Consider the following 7617-nt stretch of genomic DNA (forward strand, 5'->3'; position numbering starts at 1 on the left):
CCTGCGGCACAGGACGCGCTGCTGCTCGTGAAAGGTGAAGTCGTCGCTGCACAGGCTGTCAATCGCCCGCGCGGTATGCGCGCGATCTTCCCCTCTCACGAACACAGCCGTGTAGAGCGCCCGCAATGCAACCGCAGGGACGCCGGGTGAGGTGGAGACGGCGATGGCAGCGAACGAGTCGGCTAGAAGTTCCGCGAGCGCCATCTCGGTGACGCCGCGCGCAACAGCGATGGCGAGGACTGGCCAGCGAGGAGACTTCGGGTTCACGAGCGCGCGCATGACGCGCCACCCTCGGTGCTGGTTGCGCGGGTCAGCAAGCGACGAGCAGAGCCGTGCCCAGCTGCGGCGGCGCAGCCGCTTCGCGTGTCGTCGGCACACTGCGTCCAGTCTGTTGTACACAGTCCAGTCGGACGCGATACCCGAGCGTACGGCACGGCGCTGAGCGCGGCGGCGGGCGGCGCGTAGGTTTAGTAGCTTAATGTCCGGGCAGGGAGAACCGGCAGGGACCACCGCTCTCGTCGATGCCCGCCTTGCACATTCTGCAACGTGTCCGAAGAAATCGGTGTCGCGCGACCACTCGCGGCACAGATCGCGGTACTTTGACCAGCGCACCACTACGCACACACGAGTGACACCGCGGCTGGGAGAGGTGGGAGCCAGAGTGATGGGGTAATGATCCGAGCCGGCAGTGTCCGGAGCGCGCTGCCACACATGTGAGCAGCGCTCCGAGACAAGTGCCAGATCGATCGCTGACGTTACCCCACTGCGGCGCACGAACGTGAGCTTTCCCCTGTTGAGAATGGAGAGGCCCAGTGATGACGCGGCATCGAAAAGAGCCCTTCCCCGCTGATCAGATGTAGCACTCCCCCAGCCGCGGTGGTGAGCGTTAAAATCCCCGCACACAACACAGTCCGACGAGAGCGATGCGGTTAGGCGCGCGAGAAAATCGGGGTCGTACTGTTGGCGCCGGTCGGTGCGATCGGGGCGGATGTACACGGACGCGACGGAGGTGTCGGTGCCCTGTACGCGCACAGTAGCGGCCACGCACTCCACCACAGCACTACACAGCTGGGTTGTGTCGATCAGTACGTGTGGGAGAGCGGCGCGGATGTACAAGGCGACACGGGGACGCTCGTGCGGGTGGCTCCTCTCGCAGCAAGGTGCCGAAGTACAGTCTGTCAATGCGCACTCGCTCGCACTGCTGTAGCCGATGTAGCCTGGCAGTGGAACCTCCTCTGCACGCACGTATGTTTCCTGAAAGGCGAGGACATCATAGTCGTGCAGAGGTAGCTGGGCGACCAGCTCAGCGTGTCGGCGCAGCAGGTGGTTACAGTTCCACTGCAGGATGCGTGGCCGACCCTTAGGAGTGCGACTAGCCATGATGGTGTGGCGGCTGCTGGGAAACCACTGCCTGCAGGCAGATGGATCGGAGCGGGTGGTCAGCTGGTAGCATGGTGCTCACTGCTTGCATGGTAAGTAGCAGGTTCGCTACCAGCTGATCCACGGTAGGCTGGCCAGGTGTGGTAGCAGGGTCCCGCGTCTCCCGGCGGCGGGTCGTACGGGGGGCTGGTACTGGAGGTGTTGCTGTGGGGCTGGGGCCCTTCAGTGCACTGGCATATGACTGCACCAGTGTTGGCAACTCCTGCTGCTTCTCCTCCCGTACGGTTGCCCTCACAGCTCGCCTCGAGAGTGCCGTGGTGGAGGAAGCGAGGATTGTGGCCACCCTCCTCTCTTCCTGCCATTTGGGGCAGGCAGGAGTGTCCGCCTTGTGGGGGCCCCCGCAGTTCCTGCAGCGGATGGTCTCGCAGGAGTCGCTCGCTGCATGTTTTTTGCCGCAGGAGATGCAGTCGCTCGGCCACCGGCAGGATTCCGGGACGGGTCCGAAGCGGCCGCACTGCCTGCACTGTACTGGGCGGGGCCTCGCTGGCCTCACTCTGAAGCCGAGCTTGCAGACGCGTACATGCTCAGGGGGGACCGGTCCCGCGAACCGGATTGTAACGGTGCTCCCGTCCAACGTGGCCGACAGCACAGGAACGTCCGACTCGATCGCCCCCTGCAGCTCCGTGTCCGCATGCAGTCCGCTCACCCCGTGCAGGAAACCAGTGCTCTTTCCCCGCTCGGCCGGTAGTCGGGCAGTCACGGGGATGGCGTGCAGCTCGGTGAGCTTGAGCAGCCCCTCTAAGCACTGCTGGGTGGTGGTGTCAGCGGCCACAATGTTGCGCCTATGATTGACGCGAACCGCTGCCACACCTGGCCGTGAAGAGAGGGCCGCAGCAAGTGTGAGGCGCAGTGTTCCCTGGAAAGCTCCGCCGGGTGCCGAAGGGCGGAACAGCACGGTGCCGATAACCGCAGGGTCCACCGGGAGTGCAGCCGTCTCGAGTGCTTTTGTGCGCCGCCTGTCGCCTCTCGACTGCACGAGGATGAAGCCATCTGTGGCTGTCTCGCGGGCGGGTGGCATCTCTCCTCGTACAGCCGGAGCAGGCACGCTGTGGCTAGCCGGGGGAGCGGGTGAGTGCCGCGATTCGCCCGAGGTGGCGCGGGATGGGGGCGAACCGGCCGCTGGCTCCCTCCTTCGCTTGGTTTTTTTCCCTTGCGCTTCGGCCGCGAAGCAGGCTGGCGTGGTGGGCCCCTCAGGAAACGCGCCGCCGGGTGTTGTGGCTTCTGTTGGGACGCGCTGGCGGGTGCTTCGTGCGTCAGCTCCATTGCGTCGGTAGAACTTTCGTCTGCAGCTGGCGCGCTAGCAGACGATGCAGCCGGGCGCGCGTCGCCATTCGGAGCAGTCGGCGCATCGAGGGGGGAGTCGGGCGCGCCCTCGCTCGGAGGAGGCTCGAAGGAGGCGGCGGCCAGCTCGGCGGGATGCCGAGAGATGGCGCTCGAGCTTTCTGCAGGTGGCGCAGTCTGCTCGCTTTCCGCTGGCTCGGAGGGTGCTCCGATCTGCGCGTGCGGCAGGGAGAGGGTGGCAGGTGTTTCCCCCGGGTGTCGGGAGATGGCGCTGTCCTGGTCGTCGTCCGCCGTCGGCTGTTCCGAGCGGGAGGGAACGCTCGGCGGGTGCTTGCGTGGCCCAGCGGGTTCATCGTCCTCGCTCTCGTTCTCGCGGGCGCGTTTCCGAGAGATGGACAGTTCCATCTCCTCGTCGTCCGAGGGGGGAAGCGGCACCTGAGCGTGGGTCTCCTGGTCGCAAGGGCCGTTCGCCGGTGACTCCGTAGCTGCCGCTGGGGCTGCGGATGCTGAAGCGCCTCCCGGTGCGGTCGTAGCCGCGGGAGAAAACGTAGGGACCTCCAAGGTGGCGGCTCGTACACGTAGCCACTCGCCCAGCATGCGGGTGGCACGAAGCTCGAGATCTTCCCTTGCCCGCAGCTCATCGAGTGTCGCGGGGCCGAGTGTCACCCGGCTCAAGCTCGCGTGGCGACGGTGGCGGATGCGCGGCGGCGGCTCGCCGGGTGGCCGAAAATCCATGTTGCGCTGCTGAGGTCTCTTCTCGCGTGCGTGAAGGAGACCGAGAGCAGCGAAGGCGCGACAACGTGCTCGGCGGGCGCAAAATGCACGACGCCGGAACACGTGGCAGCTTTCGAGGCGAAGTCGTCAGAGCGAGGAGGAGCGTGACCTTCTCCGATCGCAGCTCAGACGCGACTCCAGGCGACCTCGCATATCCGCGCGCGCCATTGGTCCGCGCGGCTTCACTCCCTTTGCCTCGTGCTCGCTCGCGCTTTCCTTTGGGACCGGCGGCGGCGACAGCGGCGAAGGCACTACGAGCACGGCTCAAATCGCTCACAGATCGCGACTGCGTAAGTCGTGCTTTTCTCTGTCTCAGTCTACGCATCAGCAGCACCAGCATGTCCGGACGCGGCAAAGGCGGCAAGGCGAAGGGCAACAGCAAGACGCGTTCCAGCCGCGCGGGTCTCCAGTTCCCCGTGGGCCGTATCCACCGTCTCCTGCGCAAGGGAAACTACGCCGAGCGCGTCGGAGCGGGCGCTCCCGTCTACCTCGCGGCCGTCCTCGAGTACCTGGCTGCCGAAGTGCTCGAGCTCGCTGGCAACGCGGCTCGTGACAACAAGAAGACCAGGATCATCCCCCGCCACCTGCAGCTCGCCATCCGCAACGACGAGGAGCTGAACAAGCTGCTCTCCGGCGTGACGATCGCGCAGGGCGGCGTCTTGCCCAACATCCAAGCTGTGCTTCTCCCAAAGAAGACCGAGAAGAAGGCGTAAGCGAGCAGCTCCCAGCCGCCGGACTACAGTCGCGCTCGTCGCACAACCCAACGGTCCTTGTCAGGACCACCGAAATGCGTGTGACGGCAGGGTTTTGCTTGGCAATCCCGTTCTCTGCGCCCGTTTCCCTCTGTTTTGAATTAGCGCAACCGTGCCTGTTGAACTGACGCTGCTGCTAGCTAGCTGGCATGTCAGTGCACGAATGTAGATAGAAAGCGAGCTTCAGGGTGTCTGGGGGCGCACAGGGACGAGCCTCACTGCAAATAGCGTACGATTCGCGTAGTGGAATGTGATAGGCGATCGGGCCCTTAGAAACAAACAAAAAATGGCCCATATCCGCAACCAGCATGCACTTATGAGCCAGGCAGGTATGCATGAGGAACGTGAACAAACGCATGCATGGCATACCAATACACAAAAGCTTGCACGCAACATCGGCCGCATTAATTTCGTCTTCGTGCGCGGCTTCTTCGCATGAATGCGCGAACCGTTTTGCAACGAACGCGCATTTTGTTTCTTTTTTTTCCTCTCTCTCGTCTTGCTCGAGCGCGCGCAATACTTACCATATGCATCCCAAACGAGGCACCACCTCGCACCGGCAGCTCACCACAGACACACACACACAAAAAAAATATTTATAATAACAAATAACAACAAAACAGACAGACCGAGAGGGTACGGTTGGAGTACGTGGTCTCGCGTGCTCCCGTGGCCGAAGCAAACATGTAGGTGGTCCTGAGAAGGACCGTTTTGTGTTGCTTGCCTGACCGAGGCTGCGGCGCAGACAGCGGCCGAACCGAACTTAGGCGCGCTCGCCACGGATGCGCCGGGCCAGCTGGATGTCCTTCGGCATGATGGTAACGCGCTTGGCGTGGATGGCGCACAGGATGGTGTCCTCGAAGAGACCGACCAGGTAGGCCTCGCTGGCCTCCTGAAGGGCCATCACAGCCGAACTCTGGAATCGGAGGTCGGTCTTGAAATCCTGAGCGATTTCCCTCACCAAGCGCTGGAACGGCAGCTTGCGGATGAGAAGTTCGGTCGACTTCTGGTAGCGGCGAATTTCACGAAGGGCCACGGTCCCAGGCCTGTACCGATGCGGTTTCTTAACCCCACCTGTGGCAGGTGCACTCTTGCGAGCAGCCTTGGTAGCAAGCTGCTTACGCGGAGCCTTCCCACCGGTGCTCTTACGGGCGGTTTGCTTGGTCCTGGCCATGGCGAACGGAGCGAGCGTCCGAAGTCGTCGACTGCCGGAGTGAAAATGACCCCTGCGCCGCGCGCGTCGTGCTTCGCCGCACTACTCTTCTCCTCTCCAACTCACCCGCCGATTGGCCAGCGCCAGCGCAGCCGTCTCGGGCGGTGCGGCGCACGCCGCCGCCGCCGTTCGCCAGGATGCTGGAGGAGGCACGTTTTCGCGCGGGCGCCTTGTTCGCGGCTAAGGAAAGCACATTCGCAGGCGGTTTAATTGAGTTTAAACACGACAGCATGCTGCGCTGTTCTCTTTCGTTTCAGCCAACACCACAATCTCGCTTATACCGCCGCGCGTCGTGAATTGCCAGTGCCGAGTGTGAGACCACACCACTAATCTCGACAGTGGTTAGCGCTCCACGCCCAACGCCATGGGAGCTGTTATCGCGACCTGCGCGCGACGGAGATGGGTGGCATGTTTAGGCTACATTATTGCTTGTTCACTGCATTGCTGTGATCATGCTGCTGCTCGTTTCACGAACTACAAGTGCGCGCCACGGTGCCTTCTCGAGGGGCAACTACATCCTGTTGTGGCCGCACTCGGCAGCAAACCCTCTCGCATATGCAGACATGCCAGTGCCACACTTTCCCGTCCACGCATTGAAGAACGCGAGGCCCGCATGCGCATCGCAAGATTAACGACAAACTTACGTATGGTCTACCAGCACCACTTCAGAGTTACAGAGAAAACGATGTACTTCCGCTCTAAGAGCGAATTTGGAATACAATATTGACAGGTGTTGAACGCGCGTTAGGAGACACGTTAGGAGCATCAACCAACGCTTCGCAGGCGCGATCCCAAGCATGGCTTCCGCGTGCCACGTATTCGGTACACAGTTTTCGCACTTGCAAGGGACACCATGTTTTGACAAACAATCATCAAACGCAACACTTTGCTCTATACAGAGCGTACATTTCGTCAGCTAGCTTTTTCGATTGCATTCCCGCACGCAACTTCGCCACAGGATCGACGGCATTGTTGTCATGTTATAGCGAAGCTCCAGCTCGGCAGAAATCTATTTCCTCGCCAACTAACGCGCCGAATTTGGTGCGCCTAATTGCGTGTAACAGAAAACGTTCAAATCCCGCGCCTGCAACAGCGCAATTTTCAACTGATGCCGAGCTCTTCCTCATTTTTTAAACTATTCCCAGTGATTGTGGAAAACTGTGAAATGGAAGAGAGGAAAAAAAAAGAGCAGTTCAACTGTGCGCTTTAAAGCTCCGTCACGCAGCAATGGAACCGGATTTGGAAATTCTGTTAATTGCACAAGGCGATATGTATAAAGGGAACCCAATTTATACGCCTCGATAAGATATACCATTCATGCGTGAGTATGACTTTTACAATACCTTCAGAGACATGAGAGGCGTTTTCGATGGGATGAAAATTTTTAGACAGAACTTGCGTGAGTTGTTGTGTGCGATTCACACGATCGCGGTACCGATTTGTATTGTTGAGATATGAAACTTTGTACTTCTTAACCTGCCAGTACTCGTGCATTATGGAAGGAAAAAAAGAAACGTCACCGCACCACCACACGTTTTTCTCACATGCAACAAGCTTCGTTTACATGGCTGCATTAGTTCCCTCGAGACAACCCGTTGTTTTCTCTTGGGTGTGTTCCGATGCATTACTTGGAGTTCACCTCCGAGCTACACGCACGACCCGTATGACCTCATTGCGCACTGTGTACGCCTTGCTTCGTCCTCGGCTATTCCCTTTGCACGCACATGCCAGTGAGTTCACAGTAGCAATCCATACATAATCAAGAGAAAAGACATAACCAAAAGTGCCGAGTTTCTTCAAAGTAAGCGGCCCGTACATTTTCTCCGGCTGCTCCTTCCCCATTTGTTTACCTGTTGAGCCATCATCTCGCTTTGCTATACGTCAAGGCCATAGGCGCACGCATTTCCCGGCGGCTTCGTGGGAGAAATGTAAAATAATTGGCCCGAGCTTGGCTTTCATTAAACGCAACACGAATGCGAAATCCGTGCGATGGCGACGGCCGGCGCGTGTCAGTTTCTCTTACCTTCGCGTGCCAATACATGCGCCATGAGTGAGGGAGCAGCCGGTTCAAATTCGGAATCTTTCTGTACAGCAGCTTTCACATTTACGATATTCCAGGGATGCAGCGGCAAGAGGTAGTCTTGTGCACTTTGGCGC

Source organism: Dermacentor andersoni, chromosome 7, assembly GCF_023375885.2.
Source record: "Dermacentor andersoni chromosome 7, qqDerAnde1_hic_scaffold, whole genome shotgun sequence".
Classification (NCBI taxonomy): Eukaryota; Metazoa; Arthropoda; class Arachnida; order Ixodida; family Ixodidae; genus Dermacentor; species Dermacentor andersoni.